Source organism: Orcinus orca, chromosome 2 (genome assembly GCF_937001465.1).
Source record: "Orcinus orca chromosome 2, mOrcOrc1.1, whole genome shotgun sequence".
Classification (NCBI taxonomy): Eukaryota; Metazoa; Chordata; class Mammalia; order Artiodactyla; family Delphinidae; genus Orcinus; species Orcinus orca.
Genome location: NC_064560.1, coordinates 176,779,635 through 176,801,422, shown reverse-complemented (window position 1 = coordinate 176,801,422; position 21,788 = coordinate 176,779,635). Strand labels below are relative to the sequence as shown.

Genomic DNA, 21,788 nt, shown 5'->3' with positions numbered 1-21,788 from the left:
AAATGCTAAAGGAACTTCTCTAGGCAAGAAACACAAGAGAAGGAAAAGACCTACAATAACAAACCCCAAACCATTAAGGAAATGGTAATAGGAGCATAAATATCAATAATTACCTTAAACGTAAATGGATTAAATGTTCCAACCAAAAGACACAGACTGGCTGAATGGATACAAAAACAAGTCCCATATATATGCTGTCTACAAAAGGCCCACTTCAGACCTAGGTACACACACAGACTGAAAGTGAGGGTATGGAAAAAGATATTCCATGCAAATGGAAATCAAAAGAGAGCTGGAGTAGCAATACTCATATCAGACAAAATAGACTTTAAGAAAAAGATTATTATAAGAGACAAAGAAAGACACTACATAATGATCAAGGGATGAATACAAGAAGAAGATCTAACAATTGTAAATATTTATGCACCCAACATAGGAGTACCTCAATACATAAGGCAAATGCTAACAGCCATAAAATGGAAAATCGACAGTGACACAATAATAGTAGGGGACTTTAACACCCCACTTTCACCAATGGACAGATCATGCAAAATGAAAATAAATAAGGAAACACAAGCTTAGAAGACACAGTAGACCAGATAGACTTAATTGATATCTATAGGACATTCTATCCAAAAACAACAGAATACACTTTCTTCTCAAGTGCTCATGGAACATTCTCCAGGATAGATCATATCTTGGGTCACAAATCAAGGCTTGGTAAATTTAAGAAAACTGAAATTGTATCAAGTATCTCTTCCGACCACAACGCTATGAGACTAGATATCAATTACAGGAAAAAACCTGGAAAAAATACAAACACATGGAAGCTAAACAATATACTACTTAATAACCAAGAGATTACTGAAGAAAGCAAAGAGGAAATCAAAAAATACCTAGAAACAAATGACAATGAAAACACAATGACCCAAAACCTATGGGATGCAGCAAAAGCAGTTCTAAGAAGGAAGTTTACAGCAATACAATCTTACCTCAAGAAACAAGAAACATCTCAAATAAACAACCTAAACTTACACCTAAAGCAATTAGAGAAAGAAGAAAAAAAAAAAAAACCAAAGTTAGCAGAAAGAAATAAATCATAAAGATCAGATCAGAAATAAATGAAAAAGAAATTAAGAAAGCAATAACAAAGATCAATAAAACTGAAAGCTGGTTCTTTGAGAAGATAAACAAAACTGATAAGCCATTAGCCAGACTCATCGAGAAAAAGAGGGAGAGGACTCAAATCAATAAAATTAGAAATGAAAAAGAAGTTACAACAGACATCGCAGAAATACAAAGCATCCTAAGAGACAACTGCAAACAACTCTATGGCAATAAAATGGACAACCTGGAAGAAATGGACAAATTCTTAGAAAAGCACAGCCTTCTGAGACTGAACCAGGAAGAAATAGAAAATATAAGCCGACCAATCACAAGCATGGAAATTGAAACTAATTAAAAATCTTCCAACAAACAAAAGCCCAGGACCAGATGGCTTCACAGACAAATTCTATCATTTAGAGAAGAGCTAACCCCTATCCTTCTCAAACTCTTCCAAAATATAGCAGAGGGAGGAATGCTCCCAAACTCAGTCTACGAAACCACCATCACCCTGATACCAAAACCAGACAGAGATGTCACAAAAAACATTACAGACCAATATCACTGGTGAACATAGGTGCAAAAATCCTCAACAAAATACTAGCAAACAGAATCCAACAGCACATTAAAGGATCATACACCATGATCAAGTGGGGTTTATCCCAGGATTGCAAGGATTTTTCAATATATGCAAATCAATCAATGTGATACACCATGTTAACAAACGATAAAAATCATATGATCATCTCAATAGATGCAGAAAAAGCTTTTGACAAAATTCAACACCCATTTATGATAAAAACTCTCCAGAAAGTGGGCATAGAAAGAACCTACCTCAGTATAATAAAGACCACATATAACAAACCCACAGCCAATATTGTTCTCAATGGTGAAAAACTGAAACCATTTCCTCTAAGATCAGGAACAAGACAAGGTTTCCCACTCTCACCGCTATTATTCAACATAATTTTGGAAGTTTTAGCCACCGCAATCAGAGAAGAAAAAGAAATAAAAGGAATCCAAATGGGAAAAGAAGAAGTAAAGCTGTCACTGTTTGCAGATGACATGATACTATACATAGAGAATCCTAAAGATGTTACCAGAAAACTACTAGAGCTAATCAATGAATTTGGTAAAGTGGCAGGATACAAAATTAATGCATAGAAATCTCTTGCATTCCTATACACTAACAACAAAAAATCTGAAAGAAAAATTAAGGAAACAATCCCATTTACAATTGCAACAAAAAGAATAACATACCTAGGAATAAACCTACCTAAGGAGACAAAAGACCTTTATGCAGAAAACTATAAGACACTGATGAAAGAAATTAAAGATGATACAAACAGATGGAGAGACATACCATGTTCTTGGATTGGAAGAATCAACACTGTGAAAATGACTATACTACACAAAGCGATCTACAGATTCAATGCAATCCCTATCAAGCTACCAAAGGCATTTTTCACAGAACTAGAACAAAAAATTTTACAATTTGTATAGAAACACAAAAGACCTTGAACACCCAAAGCAATCTTGAGAAAGAAAAATGGAGGTGGAAGAATCAGGCTCCCTGACTTCAGACTATATTACAAAGCTACAGTCATCAAGACAGTATGGTACTGGCACAAAAACAGAAATATAGATCAATGGAACAGGATAGAAAGCCCAGAGATGAACCCATGCACACATGGTCACCTTATTTTTGATAAAGGAGACAAGAATATACAATGGAGAAAAGACAGCCTCTTCAATAAGTGGTGCTGGGTAAACTGGACAGCTACATGTAAAAGAATGAAATTAGAACACTCCCTAACACCATACACAAAAATAAACTCAAAATGGATTAAAGATCTAAATTTAAGGCCAGACACTATCAAACTCTTAGAGGAAAACATAGGCAGAACACTCTATGACATAAATCACAGCAAGATCCTTTTTGCACTCCCTAGAGAAATGGAAATAAAAACAAAAATAAACAAATGGGACCTAAATGAAACTTCAAAGCTTTTGCACAGCAAAGGAAGCCATAAACAAGATTAAAAGACAACCCTCAGAATGGGAGAAAATATTTGCAAATGAAGCAACTGACAAAGGCTTAATCTCCAAAATAAACAAGCAGCTCATGCAGCTCAATATAAAAAAAAAAAAAACTGAATCCAAAAATGGGCAGAAGACCTAAATAGACATTTCTCCAAAGAAGATATACAGATTGCCAACAAACACATGAAAGGATGCTCAACATCACTAATCACTAGAGAAATGCAAATCAAAACCACAGTGAGGTATCACCTCACATGGGTCAGAATAGCCATCAGCAAAATTTCTACAAACAATAAATGCTAGAGAGGGTGTGGAGTAAAGGGAACCTTCTTGCACTGTTTGTGCGAATGTAAATTGATACAGCCACTATGGAGAACAGTATGGAGGTTCCTTAAAAGAACTAAAAATAGAAGTACCATATGACCCAGTAATCCCACTACTGGGCATATAACCTGAGAAGACCATAATTCAAAAAGAGCCATGTACCACAATGTTCACTGCAGCATTATTTACAATAGTCAGGACATGGAAGCAACCTAAGTGTCCATTAACAGATGAATGGATAAAGAAGTTGTGGCACATGTATACAATGGAATATTACTCGGCCGTAAAAAAGTGAAATTAGTTATTTGTAGTGAGGTGGATGGACCTAGAGTCTGTCATACAGAGTGAAGTAAGTCAGAAAGAGAAAAACAAATACCATATGCTAACACATATATATGGAATCTAAAAAAAATGGTTCTGAAGAACCTGGGGGCAGGACAGGAGTAAAGATTCAGATGTAGAGAATGGACTTGAGGACATGGGGAGGGGGAAGGGTAAGATGGGACGAAGTGAGAGAGTGGCACAGACATATATACACTACCAAATGTAAAATAGATAGCTAGTGGGAAGCAGCCGCATAGCACAGGGAGATCAGCTCGGTGCTTTGCGATGACCTAGAGAGGTGGGATAGGGAGGGTGGAAGGGAGGCGCAAGAGGAAGGGGACATGGGGATATAGGTATACATATAACTGATTCACTTTTTTATACAGCAGAAACTAATACAACCCTGTAAAGCAATTATACTCCAATAAAGATGTTAAAAAAAAAAAAGGAAGAAGACATACTCTCACCAGTCCAATCAACATCATACTGGAAATTGTAGTTAATGTAACTAGGCAAGAAAAAGAAATAAAATACCTACAGATTGGAAAGGAAGAAATAAAAATGTCTTTATTCACAAACATAATTTTCTAAATATACAGTCCTGAGAAATCAACAATAACAACAACAGCAAAATTCATAGAAACGGTAAGTGAGTTTAACAAGGTCACAGGCCACCAGTTCAATGTTCAACACACAAAAATCAATCGTAGTTTGTTTGTTTTTTTTTGGCTGCATTGTGTCTTCATTGCTGTGCGCGGGCTTCCTCCAGTTGTGGCGAGCGGGGGCTATTCTTCATTGTGGTGTGAGGGCTTCTCATTGTGGTGGCTTCTCTTGTTGCGGAGCACAGGCTCTAGGCATGCGGGCTTCAGTAGTTGTGGCTAGCAAGGTCAGTAGTTGTGGCTCACAGGCTCTAGAGCGCAGGCTCAGTAGTTGTGGCGCATGGGCTTTGTTGCTCCACGGCATGTGGGATTTTCCCAACCAGGGCTCAAACCCATTTCCCCTGCATTGGCAGGCAGATTCTTAACCACTGCGCCACCAGGGAAGCCCCAATCTAAGTTTTAGACACTAGTAAAAATACATACCATTTTCATATTTCATATTCAAGAAAAATAAAATACTTATGTATAAACCTAACAAAATATGCATGGGACCTGTGAGTTGAAAAAACTACAAAATGCTGATGAAAGAATTCAAATTTGGCCTAAATAAATGACAAAACATACTCTGCTCACAGACTGGAAAACTCAGTATAGTAAAGATATTCATTTTTTCCCAGACTGATCTATAGATTCATACAATTTCAGTCAAAGTTCCAGCAGGATTTTTTTTATAGAATTGGGCAAACTAGTTCTAAAATTTATATGGAAAAGCAAAGAAACTAGAATAGTGCTACGGACTGAATGTTTGTGTACCCCTAAAATTCATATGCTGAAACCCCAATCCTCAGTGTGATGGTATTTGCAGATGGAGCTTTGGGGAGGTCATGAGAGTGGAGCCCTCATAATGGAATGACTGCCCTTAGAAGAACAGGCAAGAGAGAGTTTACTTCCTCTCGCTTTCTTCCATGTGAAGAATACAGCAAGGCAGCCAGCTATGAACTAAGAGGAGGGCTCTCACCAGCCATGTTGACACCCTGATCTCAAACTTCCTACCTCCAGAACTGAAAAATAAATGTTTGTTGTTTAAGTCACTCATTCTGTGTCATTCTGTTTTAGCAGCCCAAACTGATGAAGACAAATAGCTAAACCAATCTTGGAAAATGGAGAGTAAGGTTGGAGAAGTCACACTACCCGAATTTTAATACTCTTTATAAAGCTACAGTAGTCAAGACATGGAATTAGCAAAGAAATAGACATGCACGTATCAATGAAACAGAACAGAGTCCAAAAATAGCCCCATACAAACATGACCAACTCATTTTTTTTTTTTTTTTTTTTACAAAAGTGCAAAAGCCATTCAATGGGGAAAGGACAGTCTTTTCAGCAAATGGTACTGGAACAACTGGACATCCATATGCTAAAATAAAAAAAACTGAACTTCAACTTAAATTTCACACCATATACAAAAATTAACCCAACTGGATCATATATCTAAATATAAAACTACAAAACTTGTGGAAGACATGGGCAAAATCTTTGAGATCTAAAGTTAGGCAAAACATTCTTAGATAAGACACAAAGTATAATGCATAAAAGAAAAAAACTGAAATTCAGATTTCTTCAAAACTAGAGACTTTGGTCTGCAGAAGACACTGTTAAGAGAGTGAAAAGACAAGCTACAGACTGGAAGAAAATATTTTCAAATCACGTGTTCAACAAAGGGCTTGTATCCAGAATATATAAAGAATTCTCAAAACTCAACAACAGGAAAACAAGTAGCACAATTTAAAAATGGGCAAAGGACTGAAATAAACACTTCATCAAAGAGGATATATGGATGTCAAAAAAATGTTCAACATTATTAATCATTAGGAAAATGCAAATTAAAATCATAGTGACATACTGCTACACACATTAAATGGCTAAAATAAAATTTAAAATACCCAAAATGCCAAGTACTGATTAAAATATGGACTAACTAGAACTCTCCCACCTTGCTGATAGGAATGCAAAATGGTGTGGCCACTCCAGAAAGCAGCTTGGCAACTTCTCACAAAGTTAAACGTACACTTACCATATGACCCAGCGATCCAACTTCTAATTATTTACCCTAAGAAATGAAAACCCAAGTTCACACAAAAACCTGAACACAAATGTTTATAGTGGCTTTATTCATTATTGTCCCAAACTGGAGGCAACCTAACTATCCTTCAAAAGGTGAATGGATAAACAAACTGTGGAACAACCATACAGTGGAATATCAACCACTCAGCAATAAAAATGAACAGATTTTAACACACACAACAACTTGAATGAACCTCTAAGGTATTATGCTGAATGAAAAAGCCAGTTTCAAAGGGTGATCTACTATATGATTCCCTTTATATGACATTCTCGAAAACACAAAACTATGGTGATGGCAAACAGACAAGTCAGTAGCAGAGGTTGGAGGTGAGAAAACAATGTGACTAGAAAGAGCTAGCATGAGGGACCACTGTTTTAATTATGGTGGTGGTTACATAAATCCATATATGTGTCAAAATTAATAGAATCGTATACACACAAAACATTAATTTTACTATATAATAATTTTTAAATAAAATTTTAAAAATAAATACTAACCTATGAGACAGACAAGCTATACCAACTCAAAGCTAAGAATACATTGTTTTGCAGTCCCTTCCGTGATCCTTGCAAATAGTTTGCAAGATTCTCTCAGGCTGTGAGCTACCACAATACGTTGAGCTTCAGGGTTCAGAAGCCAACCTGGGGCAGATTGCTACCCTATTTGAGCACCCAACTATTGGGTTCTCAAGAATTTTAGCAAATAAATTAATTGGAAGATGATTCTTAGCATTAAATAATGATTCTTCACTTACCAAAAGGTTCCTTTGCAACGAGAACTGTCTAGTCCCCTTCAGTCTGTATAGATTGCAGACCTAATGGCAAAGAAATAAAAAACCTAAAACAATGGAAACCACTGCTTATTGAACTGAAGTGATGCCCTACACAATCCTAAACTTAGTAGGTAAAGCAATGAGAAAATTGAACGAAATTTACCAATGTTTGAGGTACACAAAAAATTTTAAATCCAGCCATTGTCTGCAAGATGTATTCAATAGTCGCTTGACCCAGCATGCAATGAATTACAGGCACAGTGGTTGGAGAATCATCATCTAAAGTCTGAATTGCCTTCTCCCCAAAACAGAAAGAGAAAAGTGGAGTTATCTCACTTCTCTGCTCCTTTTCCCAGCCTCTCTCTTTCATCGCTATTCTCAAGGAGGAAATATCACAAACCTACTGTCAAGACTCTGCAGAGAAATTGGAGAAGCTTTCAGGCCTCTGTCCAGAAGACCCTCTGACTATCTTATTTAATTCTCCCATCAAACCATGAAATAGGTACTTATATTGTTTATGAATGCTTTTGGCTGCAAGGAACAGAATAATCAATTCACAGCAACATTAACAAACAAGGGTTCATTTTTCTCACGTGAAACTTGGGCAGTTAGGCTTTTGGAGGACCCTGAATAGGTGTCTCCACCTTCTCCTGGTCTCTTGGGAATAAAATTGCTGCCACAGCCATAGCATTAGTCAAGAAATTTCCATCGTAGGAAGCAGGGGGCAGCATGAGCGGGGGGGTTCCTCCCACCAACCAACTTCACGTCAAGAAGGAAGCAGGTGGCAGGCAGAATAGAGAGATGCTCTTTGTCTGCCTTCTCATATCAGGGAGGGAAAATGCCAGAACTACTCCCCAAATGTTCCCTTTTCACCTCATTGGCCAGAACTGATCACATGTTCACTCTAGGATCAGGACCTAGGCCCACCTCCCCAGAAATCATGGGAAGTGACACCTGAACAAAATTGATATTCTGTTGGCAAGGAAGAAGAGGAGGCCATAAACATTGCCTGCCATGGTACAGTTACTATTTCCTCCTTTTTACAGATGAGAAAACTGTGGCTTAGAAAAGATAAGAGACTTGCCCAAGGTCACCCAGCTGATAAGTGCAGAAGCCAGATTGCAAACCCAAAACTGTCTGGTGGCCAAGCCTGCGCTCTCAACCTCTATTAGTACCTCTTTGGAATGCAGTTGATGTTGTGATCAATTCCTTCCCTCCCTGAGGCCGCAAGCCAGGAGGGCTAGTAGAGATTGCACTGCTAATGACTATGCAAGTCTTAGAAGAGAGAACAGAGCAAGAGTCCCACTGTGGGTCAGCATCTGGGTCAGCCTGCACCTGCTTACCTGATGGCAGGGTAGAGCATGTCTGTGAAATCTCCATCTTCCTGTGGCTCTGTCTTCCTTGGCCTCTCCCCACTGGCCTCCATCTTCCTCTTTGAAGAGGCCCTTAGAAACCATCCAGGGGAACAGAGCTGGGTAAGGGAGCTGGGTTGGAAATTCTGCCCCTCTGGCTTGCTCCCTGACCCAGCCACTCTGGGCTGCTTCCTTGGCCCTGTTCAGTTCGCTCATCTTCTCCCTGCTGATTTTCCTAGGGACCCTGATATCCAAAATAACTCAAAAGTCACCATATGTGACTCTAATGCATACATATCCTCCCTTAAATGAGGGCTGCAGACTGTATTTATTTCAATGAGAAAACAAATTAGCAGGTAATAAATTGTCCCTCTTTTTCTGTGTTCCTAGTGGGCCCCACAATTAGCAAGAACCAACTGTCACATTAATTTCACTGTCAGGGACCAGCACTAAGGGTGACATCATACTGTTCACTAGCCTGGGTGGGAGGTAGGCACACCTGTGGCCCTGAAGTGGACCAGTGGGGAAAGGGAAGTGGACACTATTCATGAACAGGTTCCATGTCAAATCCTACTGTGTTTTTTTCTGGGCTGTTTCCCAAGAGGAGAGAGCTGGGTCTCTAAAAACTTAAAGGCATTATGGTTTCGGGCACAGGCACAAACAGATTTTCCAACACTGGTTATGTTCTCAACACATTGCTGGTACCTCCATCCGTTTCAGGAGGTCTTGTAGGGAAAGAGCATCTTGTTGTGTTTAAGTAATGGTCTCTCCGTTCCAAAAGAATTTCTGCAACATTATTGAGTGGGACAAGGAAGGATTAGCAAGTCCGCAGATTATCTGAGCAATAAAGATATACTGCCATAGGCCTTTTCATTTGGAACTCAGTCTTGGTCAATATCAACATCTTATGGCAAGTCGATAAATCCCGGTATCAACCGCCGTGGAAGAAGTGTCAACACCTGCTGCCGGCAACTTAGTTTATGGTGAATCAAGACCTTGAACGAGGCTTTAAATTTGCTGATGCCTTTTTCTGTGGGGTTTGGTTTGTCGCGGCTCACCCAGCCAGATCGATTCGATGCGTCGTGCTGGGGAAGAGGAAAAGGTTTGTGGCTCTCAGAGTATTAGCAAGTTCATTTCACACTGATGCTGTGACAGAGGCCAGGGGAGGGTTTACAGAGGCAGCATTCATCAAGCTGGCTGGTCGTCCACGACATCCCTCAGGCTTGGAGCCGAGAGACAGGGAAGGCGGGCGCTGATGGCTGGCAGTTCATAGGGAGAATTGTGGCTTTCTTTGAGAGAGGACATGTAGTGAAAAGGGGGTGGGATCCGGAGGCTCTGATGACTCCCACGCTAGGAAAGGAGCCAGCTCTCAGGAGCTGTTTGGGTCTAAGGGCATTTTTCCCTTCCTGGAGAATCTGTGGCAGACTGACTGCAAAAATGGCCCTAATTCTCCATCCTTCCCACACCACTTGCAATGTGACCTGGTAGTTCTTCTCATCAAGAAGTTGAAACTATTTCCCTGTTCTTTAAATCTAGGCTTCCTTGTAAGTTCCTCTGACCAACAGAATGTGGGCAGCAACATATCAGCTCCAAACTAGGCCTCTAGAGGCCTCACCTACTCCCCTCTCCCTCTCCCTCTCCCTCTCCCACTCTCCACAACCCCCCTTTCTCCCTCCCCTGTCATGAGAACACCATCAGCTAGCCTTCTGGAGGGGAGAGAGCATGTGGAGAAGAGCCAAGTCTCCCCAGCTGAGGTCATTCTGAACCAATCAGCCTCCAGCCAACCTGACCACAGATGCTGAGCCCAGCTGAGCCCAGCCCAGATCAGCAGAGCCATAAGCCTGTGAGCAATGATAAATGGTTATTGTTTCAAGTCAGTGAAGTTTGGGGGATTTTTTTTGTTTTTTGGGGTTTTTTTGGTGGGGGATGTTTTTTTATGTAGCATTATTATGTCAATAGATAATTGATACATGGTTCATCCAGTTGTTTTAGTAACCAAAGCAATGCCCAGGAGAAATCACCCCAGGCCGTGAACTTCAGGGTTCTTGACTCTCTGAGGACCAGAGTTCTACAAACTGGTCTAAAAACCTGAAGTCTGTATACACTATGTACATGCAACAAAAACTCCACAAAGCCAGTCCATGCCTTCCCCCAAAAATACTGACAGCAAAAGGCCATACACATTTCCCCAATTTAACTTAATCTTAGGGGTAAATGTAATGATCTCCAAGACAACCAGGCCAGATCTAGCTCCAGGACTCTGAACAACACTTCTTTTTTCTGGAATGGATAGACGAATACCAGCTAGCTCCCACCTCCCCACACAGCCTCCCTAAGTCAGTGAAATATTTTCTGTAAAATGGTAAAATTTCTACTGCTCCTGTAATAAATTACCACAAATTTAGTGTCTTCAACAATATAAATACATTATCTGCTTGTTCTAGAGGTCGAAGTCGGACATGGGTCTCAGTGAGCTAAAATCAATGTGGTGTCAGGGCTGCCTTCCCTTCTGGAAGCTCTAGGGGAGAATCTGTACCTTATCTTTCCAGCTTCTACAGGCTGCCCTCATTCCTTAGCTCATGGCCCTTTCCCCCATCTTCAAAGTCAGCAACAATGGATTGAGTCCTTCTCATGTCACATCTCTCTGACCTACTCTCCTGCCTCACTATTCTACCTTTAAGGACTCAGGTTATTAAATTGGACAATCCAATAATCCAAGATAATATCACCATCTCAAAATCTTACCCTTAATCATATCTTCAAACTCCCGTTTGCATTATAAAGTAATGTAGTTACAGTTTCCAGGGATTAGGACATATACATCTTTGGGGGCCATTATTCTGCCTCCCACAATTTCACTGTGATTTTGTATAATAAAGATGGAAAGACAGGAAGCTTTTGTTTTTCTCAGACATCTCCATAGAACTGAGGGGCCTACACCTGGAATTCTATAAAATGGGATCATGTTAGAAAAGAAGGGAAGATGGAAATGAACCAGGATCAATAGTATCCCCTAATTCATCCACAAAGTTGCAGGGCATCCTACCCTCCATGAAATGGTGATCTCACTACTGAGGAAGCAGTAATTCAAGGGCAGGGTTAGATAGCTTTATTCTACAAGGAACACAGCTCTTCAGGATGTCATAACCCTGAACAGAACTGCCAGAAAACTGTTGACACCTCTCATGGCAATTCCAGAAAGGCCATTCAGGAGCCATGGCAGACTCTGAAACCAACGAGGTTCTTTCCCCACTTACTGAACCCTGTGCTAATAGTTGAGGGGTTGCAGAGATGGATCTGAAGAGATTCTGCCCGCAAAGGGCTTACAGACTAGAGATTATACAGAACAGGCATTTAAATAAATGACGGTTACAATTTTTAGAAAGAGAAAAGCATCACAAGAAATAAACAGATAAAATGTGATGAAAGTTCGGAGCAAAAGAAGATGGGAAGAGTGCAGAGTGGATAGGAAGAAGAGGAGAAAAAGAATAAGCTGGGAGGGCATTCTGAAAGAATTTAAGGAAGCACAATATAAATTAAAGTTATAAACTTTATGGTTTAAGCTGGGGTAGACAAACTTTTTCTGCAAAGGGGCAAACAGTAAATATTTTAGGCTTTGCCGGTCATATGGTCTCTGTTGCAACTACTTAACTCTTCTGATGTAGTGCAAAAGCAGCTAAGAAAGCATGTGAGCATGGCTGGGTTCCAATGAAACTTTATTTATAAAAAGAGATGGGCCAAATCTGGCAGATCCCCATTTTAAGCCATGCTGTAGGCATCAAGTAGCATCATCATGAAAGGATTTATGGAAGATATAATGCTTTGGTTAAGCTTTGGTGAATGGGTAGGACTTGAATGTGAAGGAAGAACAATCAAGAAGAAGGTAAAATTAACCATCTTTATGGGATATTGAAGAGACCAAGTCCTTAAGGGTTTCGAATACAGGATTTTGTGTGGGGGAAATACTTGAAACACAACTAGTTTGAGTAGAGGTATTTTATGGAGAGCCTAGATAGGCAAGTAAAGAAGTTTTGGTGTAAGACGATGGGAATTAGGAAGCCGTGGATAGGCTTTGACCTGGTAAATGATGGCATGCAAATATTTTTCAAATCACTAAGTTCAAGGATTGGCATCTAGGGCCGTACAAGCACGCGAAGCAGAGGTCCTGAAGACTGTCGCTACAGGATTAAAAGCTCGCCCTTTAATCCCCAGCGAACAACTGGTCATGATGTCACCTGTTTCCACACACAGTTGGAGCTGGTCTGCACCTCACACAGAGCTGGGCCCGGATTCCCAGAAGATTCAAGGTGCCCATTAGGGTCTGAGCTTGGTTTCCCCGAAGCACTGGGCGTTTCTGCCTTCCTGTCCTCTGCGAAGAGGGCTCTCCCTCCACCTCTTCCCCTGCTCTCTGCTCTGCCTCCTCCACCCCAGAGCCTTCTTGCTGCTGTGAATCGCATGTTATAACAAATGAGTTACCGAAGGCTCCAACAAGCTGCTCATCGTTAACCCCAGCAGGAGAAAAGCAGCCGCGACCTAGAGCTGGGACCTTGTTAGAGTTGGTAATGAGGTAACGGGAAAATATTTCTGCCTGATTAGAATCCCTAATGAGCTGCTGACAACGGTGAGCAGAGAAAGGCCAGCTTCTAGCTCTCTCCCCATCCCCTCCCACACCTCTCCCTGCTCCCAAGCAGCGCTCCAGGCAGGAAAGTGTTCTTTGCCAGCAGTTAAGACCATAAAGAACAAACACAGGGGCTTCCCTGGTGGCGCAGTGGTTGAGAGTCCGCCTGCCGATGCAGGGGACGCGGGTTCGTGCCCCGGTCCGGGAGGATCCCACATGCCGCGGAGCGGCTGGGCCCGTGAGCCATGGCCACTGAGCCTGCGCGTCCGGAGCCTGTGCTCCACAACGGGAGAGGCCACAACAGTGAGAGGCCCGCGTACCGCAAAAAAAAAAAAAAAAAAAAAAAAAAAAAGAACAAACACAAAGCAGCCCCAGAAACTCCCTTTCCATCTCTCTTCTCCCTCTCCCTAGGAGGATATACCTCCATCTTATTCATTTTTCCATGCATACGGACCGCTGCCACCTGCTAACACCCTAACGATGCCACCTGGACCATACATAATTGGTCACAGGTGCCCCACGGGTCCTGGCAAGGTCCTCACTCAGAAAGAAATAGAAATGCAGGAGAATGCTGCATCTGACTAGCCACTGGAAACATGAGGCCACAGGCCAAATTCCCACAGCAACCAGTCAGAGCCAATTCTCTAATGCAAAGAATTTTGCTTGCGTTCAATTCAGAGAATATTCTGATATCCCCATTTTCTTCTAGTTGACTGATTTTAGAAAGCATCTGGATTAGCTCCAGAGTGAATTGATTCACCACAATAGTGATTTTTAGAAGGAAAATAAAAACTCACAACATATTTTGGAGGTAGTTCATGGTTCAATAAAAAAATAATATTTGGGTTCAGTTTGGGATTCAGGTTGTGCTTATGGTCAAGTTCCTGTGTCAGAGGGACTTGAATTTTTAAAGCTTACGAGATATTTATGTAGTCCTGGATTATGAATTCAAAGGAAGAGAAGATATGTTGCTGTAGTAAGAAAAGAAAGTATTCCAGGATTTGGTAAAATCCCCCTTGGGGTGCCTGTGAGTTCTGTTTGTGGGATACAGCCCAGTCTGGCTCCTCTACCGGGCAAGGCAGCTCCCACTTCATTTCTAAGGGACCCCACCACTACCAAGGTCCCTTTGCTGTGCCCACAACAGAAGCAGGCTTTGGCTGTATTCTAAATCACAAAGCATCTGACGTTTTAGCTACCATTAAGCAAATCACACCAGAGCAGTGGTCCTCAAGCTTGGTTGTACATTGTTATCTCCCAGGGAGTTTTAAAAAAATGAGGATGCCAGGGTCCACCCTCAGAGATGTTGATTTAATTGGTCTGGAGTATGGCTTGGGTGTTGGGACTTTTAAGTGTGCTTCTAGAGCTGAGAGCTACTGGTCTAGTGTACTGCTTCTCAAACTTCAATGTATATATGGATAGCTTGGGCTCTTGTTAAAATGAAGGTTCTGATTCAATAGGTCTTGGATAGACCTGAGATTCTGCATTTCCAGCAAGCTCCCATGCTGCTGGTCCTTGGACCACTTTGACTAGAAACGATCTAGCATATCATCCTGAAGTGCTATTATATTTATTAGACACTATATTTGACAGAACTCAGTCAACCACAATCAGTAGAAATCCAACTCAAACTGGAATAATTGAAAGGAGGAATTCATTGGTACAAATAAGTGGGGAAATCCAAGGGTTGGGCTGGCTTTAGGCATGGATATATCCAGGAGCTCAAATTATGTCACTAGGACCTTCTGTTTCTATTTTTGCTTTCCCAGGTTTCCCTGGTGGTGCAGCGGTTAAGAGTCTGCCTGCCAACGCACGGCACATGGGTTCAAGCCCTGGTCTGGGAAGATCCCACATGCTGCGGAGCAACTAAGCCCGTGTGCCACAACTACTGAGCCTGCGCTCTAGAACGCACGAGCCACAACTACTGAAGCCCGTGTGCCTAGAGCCCGTGCTCCACAACAAAAGAAGCCACCGCATGAGAAGCCCGCGCGCCACAATGAAGAGTAGCCCCCGCTCGCTGCAACTAGAGAAAGCCCGCGCGCAGCAACAAAGACCCAGTGCAGCCAAAAATAAATAAATAAATAAAAAATTTTTTAAATGTAAAATATTTTTGCTTTCCCTTTAGTGTGCTCCATTTTCAGTCAGGCTCTCTCCATGCGGCATCAAAGATGTTCCAAACAGTTCCAGACTGACCTCACCCACACAGTTGGCAAAGCCAGAGAAAAGAGCGTGCCACTGTCTCCTTCACCATCCACACTGGCCCCTGAATATGACTCATAATCCCCACTGCTGGACAGGGACGGGCAGAGCTCCACAGTTAATAGCCTCACCTGAAACACAGGTATTGGGGAATGACAGTTTCCCAAGGGAGGGATGGAGAGCAAACCACAAAGGAGCTGATGTCCCCCATGAGCACCACAGTCACGTGCCAGAAGCTCTTCGGATGTTCTCTGCCACCTCCCCTTCTCTTGCTGTTGGCTCTCACCCACCATGACTCTTCTCTGCTCTTCACAAATGCGAAGGGCCTCCCTATTCCTCAGCAATCTGTCCCTTACAGAGTCTCTCCAGTCAGATGCTCACAACTGGGTGAACAGAAGCCAAGGAAGTCCTTAAAACTCCAACTTCCTACATCTCTCCTGACCTCCAGGACCAGAACAGGAAGAGGGCCACAGAACAGACAGTGCTTTAGAGATAGAAAAAACGTTCAGAGATCATGTTGAATCCCTCCATTTTACAGATGAGAACACTGAGGCTCAGAGTAACTGAGTAACTTGTCTGAGAACACTCAGGCAAAGACTGGCAGAGCCACAACCTAAATTCAGGTTTTCATTTCTGTCAGTCACCAGGAAACTGACCCAAGCTGTCAGAAACAGAGGGACTGGTCGCCAACTAACTCAGTATTGGGTTTGTTTTGATGCTAAATGCGCCACTGGCCGGAACCAGTCCACAGCACCACTCTCCGGGCCCCAGCGTCCGCGGGAGTGGCGACACTGGCAGGGATGCTGCATCCGAGGACGGCCTCACTCCACGGGACCTCACCCGCCAGTCTACCAGCCGCCGTGCCCTTGCCCTGGCCGAGGCTGCACCAGCTCTCCCGGCCGTAATGATCCGTGACTGCATCCAGACTCCTGGGACGCTCGACCTTCCTTTGCAAACACAAGGGCCTGGGGAGAGATGGGGAGGGAAGCAGGCGGAGCCTGGGCCTGGCTGGGGGAGCCTCCCTCAACCCTGGCCCCCAGCAGGGACCCCAGCAGTGCTGCCCCCTGCAGGCATCTGCCCAGGTGAGGCGGGCCAAGGAAGCGGGCAGCAGGATCGCATATGGGAAAGGACGGACACATGGACACACGCACACACACAGAGTCTCGGCCATGACTTGGGCCCAGCCACCCGTCCTGCCAATCCACCCCCCTCCCCAGGTTGGAGGCAGCGGGAAGACTTGCCAACCTCCAGCTACCGCCCCTCATGCCACTCCCCAACTCCGAAAACCCCAGGCTGCTGGCCAACAAGAAAGCAGAGGGTCCCATGGCAAATTTCTTATGGGAGTGGGGCTGCCCCTACCTCCTACAAAGAGGCTGGGAATTGTGGCCAAGAGATGGGGCAGCTCTCAGCTCCGGAGTGGGTTCCAGGGGTGTGCAGTGCAGGGAGAGGCTGCCCAGCCCCTAAACTGTCACAGTCAGGTTGAGTTTACCTTCAAGTTTCCATCACCTCCATCCCAACCTTCACCCACCCTGTCCAGCCATCATCCAGCTAACCCTGTGTGGTTTTCTGCTTTGCACTTCTCACTACCCAATGTTATATATTTGTTTGTTGTCTCTCCCTCACCTGACCCCATTCACTGCTACATACTCAGCACCTACAACAGTACCTGGCCTGCAAAAGACAATAATTGTGACGGACGCCATGATAGCAATAGCCTCAGGTGAAGAGAGCTGCCCTTCCCAGGTTGGCCCACATCCCTGGACTGATGGATGTCCAGCACCTAGGCCCGACCTAGAACAACTCTGTAGGTCAGGTCTAGCTCCAGAGCGCCCTTTGGGGTTGACTGCGGCTGTGTGGTTCCCCTTTGCCCACTCCTGTGTCTGTTCCCTCCTTTCCACAGGTGTTGGTGCAAGGACACTCCTTACCATCGTGCTCAATAAACAGCCTCAGTGCCCACTTCCCAGGGAGCCAGAGCACAGCAGTACATATCTCTGGAATGAAAATGGACAGAGAGAGAGGAAAAAAGAAAGAGCTTTGACCTTCTACTGTTGTTCACCATCCATATCCCCAAAGTACCTCAAATCTGCCTATTTCTCTCCCCGTCCAATGCCACCACCACAATTAAAGCCACCACTCTCTCTTGTTTGGAGCCCTGTATCTCCTCTGGAACGGACGCTGTGAGGCCCACCCCAGACCCTCTATCTAGCATCCCCTGAACACAGCTGCAGCCGTGGTGGAGGGTTGCCAAGAGGCCGGCAGCTTCCCTCCTCAAGCAGCTCCCCTGCTTTCTCCCAGGGCTTTCTGACCAGGGCTTTCTCCCAGGGCTTTCTCCCAGGGCTTTCTCCCAGGGCTTTCTGACACAGCACAGCAGCTTGCTCGGCCCAGAGCAGGGCAGCCCGGAGTGCTAGGGATCTGACGGCCCCCCAGGGACACTCCGCAAGCATCACAGATGACCACCCATCCCCACTCCTCGGGAGGCATATTCCACAAGATTCCTCAGAGGTCCCCAACGGGATTCAGCTCCTCCATCACTACCCCAGCTCTTCTTCTCAGTTCCCCCCATTCCCTCACTTGTGCTTCCCAAGTAAAACCTAGCAGCACCTAAATCCTTGTCTCAGTACCTGCTCTGGGGGGAATCCAAACTGGGTGAGCCTCCTGACTGACCTGGGCTTCCGCTCTTGCTGCTTTGAGCTTCTGAAGACAGCACTGCAGAGAACCAGCCTTCCAGGCTCCTCCAGGCCACAGGGACTTCGCTGTGTGGCTCCGTCTATTATTTCCTTCAGCAACTCTTTGTTGAGTGCCTACTGCTTCAGACATTGGGGTACACGGCAAAGCAAAGTCAAAAATACTCCCACTCCTCCCCAAGTCCCTTCTCACCAGATTCTTGCTTCTCTTGCCTCACTCCTAGTTACCATTTAAGTCTCAGCTTGTAACGCATGGCCTGTGTTCATTCAGGAAGGTCTCCAAACCCTGCCTTCTCCATGCAGTCTTCCTCCACCAGGGTGAGAGAGCTCCCCTGCCCTACTCCAGGGCCAGGTGCACCACCTGTCTTAGTCTGCTTGGCTGTCATACGAAATACTATAGACTGTGTGGCTTAAACAACAGCAGTTTATCTCTCACAGTTCTAGAGGCTTGGGGAATCCAAGATCAAGGTGCCAGCAGGTTGGCTTCCTGGGGAGAGCTTACTTCCTCTATGTCCTCATATGGTCTTTCCTCAGTGTGTGCAAGCTTCTTCTTCTTATAAGGCCACCAATCCCATCATGACTCTAATTATCCCCCAAAGGTCCCATCTTCAAATACCATCCCATTGTGAGCTAGAGGCTTCAACATATGAATCTGAGGAGGACACAGATATTGAGTCCATAACGCCAGTGACGAGAATGATCAGGTAAGAGATTGGTCCTCAGATGACTGAGGCAAAAACTGAATCATTTGGGCTTGAAGACTGAAATATAAGACATGATACCATAAAACTCCTAGAAAAGAACGTAAGCAAAACATTCTCTGACATAAATCGTACCAATGTTTTCTTTTTTTTTTCTTTTTTTTTTTTTATGTGACTGTTAGTTCTTTTCTTCAGCCATATAAAATAAATCACAGTTGTTTCAAAGAACCTACATAATATGAATATAAACACAAGCATATATCAGTGCATGACATATAAAAATAAAGACAGTGGAGACTGTTGCTTTCCAAGAGGTCTCTGTCGTGCATTTTGTTGCCTGATTTTTTGTTTGTTTTGAGGGAGTGCTTCAGAGGAAGCAAGTTATTATCTTCCAGATCATTTAAAAGTGCCTTCTTTGGAGGTACTGGGTTGGAAGAGAAAACTTCTGTGTTGCCGAGGCTCATTTTTCATGGGGCTCTGCTCTCCGGCAAGATACGCTGTCACATCAATTGTTGCATCATTCATCTCTGCCGGCAAGACTCGCCTGATTGCTCACCTGCTCAGCAGTGTTGGTTGAGTCATGTTCTGCCACCCTTGCCCATATGGCTGTGGTTGGCTTCCATGTTGGTCTCTCCCTCTGGAATGTGAGCTTCAGAGGCAGAGCCTCTCCTATTTATCTTTTTCCATCCCCTTACTTTCAGTCTGTATGTGTCTCTAGGTCTGAAGTGGGTCTCTTGTAGACAGCAAATATATGGGTCTTGTTTTTGTATCCATTCAGCCAATCTGTGTCTTTTGGTGGGAGCATTTAGTCCATTTACATTTAAGGTAATTATCGATATGTGTGTTCCCATTCCCATTTTCTTAATTGTTTGGGGTTTGTTATTGTAGGTCTTTTCCTTCTTTTGTGTTTCTTGCCTAGAGAAGTTCCTTTAGCAGTTGTTGTAGAGCTGGTTTGGTGGTGCTGAACTCTCTCAGCTTTTGCTTGTCTGTAAAGGTTTTAATTTCTCCATCAAATCTGAATGAGATCCTTGCTGGGTAGAGTAATCTTGGTTGCAGGTTTTTCTCCTTCAACACTTTCAATATGTCCTGCCACTCCCTTCTGGCTTGCAGAGTTTCTGCTGAAAGATCAGCTGTTAACCTTATGGGGATTCCCTTGTGTGTTATTTGTTGTTTTTCCCTTGCTGCTTTTAATATGTTTTCTTTGTATTTAATTTTTGACAGTTTGATTAATATGTGTCTTGGCGTATTTCTCCTTGGATTTATCCTGTATGGGACTCTCTGTGCTTCCTGGACTTGATTAACTATTTCCTTTCCCATATTAGGGAAGTTTTCAACTATAATCTCTTCAAATATTTTCTCAGTCCCTTTCTTTTTCTCTTCTTCTTCTGGAACCCCTATAATTCGAATGTTGGTGCGTTTAATGTTGTCCCAGAGGTCTCTGAGACTGTCCTCAGTTCTTTTCATTCTTTTTTCTTTATTCTGCTCTGCAGTAGTTATTTCCACTATTTTATCTTCCAGGTCACTTATCCGTTCTTCTGCCTCAGTTATTCTGCTATTGATCCCATCTAGAGTACTTTTAATTTCATTTATTGTGTTGTTCATCGTTGCTTGTTTCATCTTTAGTTCTTCTAGGTCCTTGTTAACTGATTCTTGCATTTTGTCCATTCTATTGTCCATTCTATCTCCAAGATTTCGGATCAACCTTACTATCATTATTCTGAATTCTTTTTCCGGTAGACTGCCTATTTCCTCTTCATTTGTTACGTCTGGTGGGTTTTTATCTTGCTCCTTCATCTGCGGTGTGTTTTTCTGTCTTTTCATTTTGCTTATCTTACTGTGTTTGTGGTCTCCTTTTTTGCAGGCTGAAGGTTCGTAGTTCCTGTTGTTTTTTGTGTCTGTCCCCAGTGGCTAAGGTTGGTTCAGTGGGTTGTGTCGGCTTCCTGGTGGAGGGTACTAGTGCCTGTGTTCTGGTGGATGAGGCTGGATCTTGTCTTTCTGGTGGGCAGGTCCACGTCTGGTGGTGTGTTTTGGGGTGTCTGTAGACTTATTATGATTTTGGGCAGCCTCTCTGCTAATGGGTGGGGTTGTGTTCCTGTCTTGCTAGTTGTTTGGCATAGGATGTCCAGCACTGTAGCTTGCTGGTCGTTGAGTGAAGCTGGGTGCTGGCGTTGAGATGGAGATCTCTCGGAGATTTTTGCTGTTTGATATTATGTGGAGCTGGGAGGCCTCTTGTGGACCAGTGTCCTGAAGTTGGCTCTCCCACCTCAGAGGCACAGCACTGACTCCTGGCTGCAGCACCAAGAGCCTTTCATCCACAGGGCTCCTTAATTTGGGATGATTCGTTGACTATTCAGGTATTCCACAGATGCAGGGTATATCAAGTTGATTGTGGAGGTTTAATCCGCTGCTTCTGAGGCTGCTGGGAGAGATTTCCCTTTCTCTTCTTTGTTCTCACAGCTCCCAGGGGCTCAGCTTTGGATTTGGCCCCGCCTGTGCGTGTAGGTCCCCGGAGGGCGTCTGTTCTTTGCTCAGACAGGACGGGGCCAAAGGAGCCGCTGATTCGGAGGCTCTGGCTCACTCAGGCCGGGGGGTAGGGAGGGTCACGGAGTGTGGGGCGGGCCTGCAGCGGCAGAGGCCGGCGTGACGTTGCAGCCTGAGGCGCGCCGTGCGATCTCCCGGGCGAGTTGTCCCTGGATCCCGGGACCCTGGCAGTGGCGGGCTGCACAGGCTCCCCGGAAGGGCGCGCGGCTAGTGACCCGTGTTCGCACACAGGCCTCCTGGTGGCGGCAGCAGCGGCCTTAGCGTCTCATGTCTGTCTCTGGGCTCCGCACTTTTAGCCGCGGCTCGCGCCCGTCCCTGGAGCTCTCTCAAGCAGCGTTCTCAATCCCCTCTCCTCGTGCACCAGGAAACAAAGAGGGACGTAAAAGTCTCTTGCCTTTTCGGCAG

The 21,788-nt window shown here is 43.9% G+C and overlaps 1 protein-coding gene across 1 annotated transcript in view; it reads right to left on the bottom strand.

The window, feature by feature from the left end:
• Positions 1-4,336: 4,336 nt before the first annotated feature.
• Positions 4,337-21,788, bottom strand: part of ADCK1 (aarF domain containing kinase 1) — a 159,853-nt gene continuing 142,401 nt past the window's right edge. Inside the window, exons 17-19 of the mRNA XM_049705309.1 lie at positions 18,122-18,902; positions 17,383-17,448; positions 4,337-9,728 (exon numbers count right to left, since the gene is read on the bottom strand). The gene's annotated coding sequence lies outside the window, so the exon portion shown is untranslated. The remainder of the gene's footprint in view (positions 9,729-17,382; positions 17,449-18,121; positions 18,903-21,788) is intronic.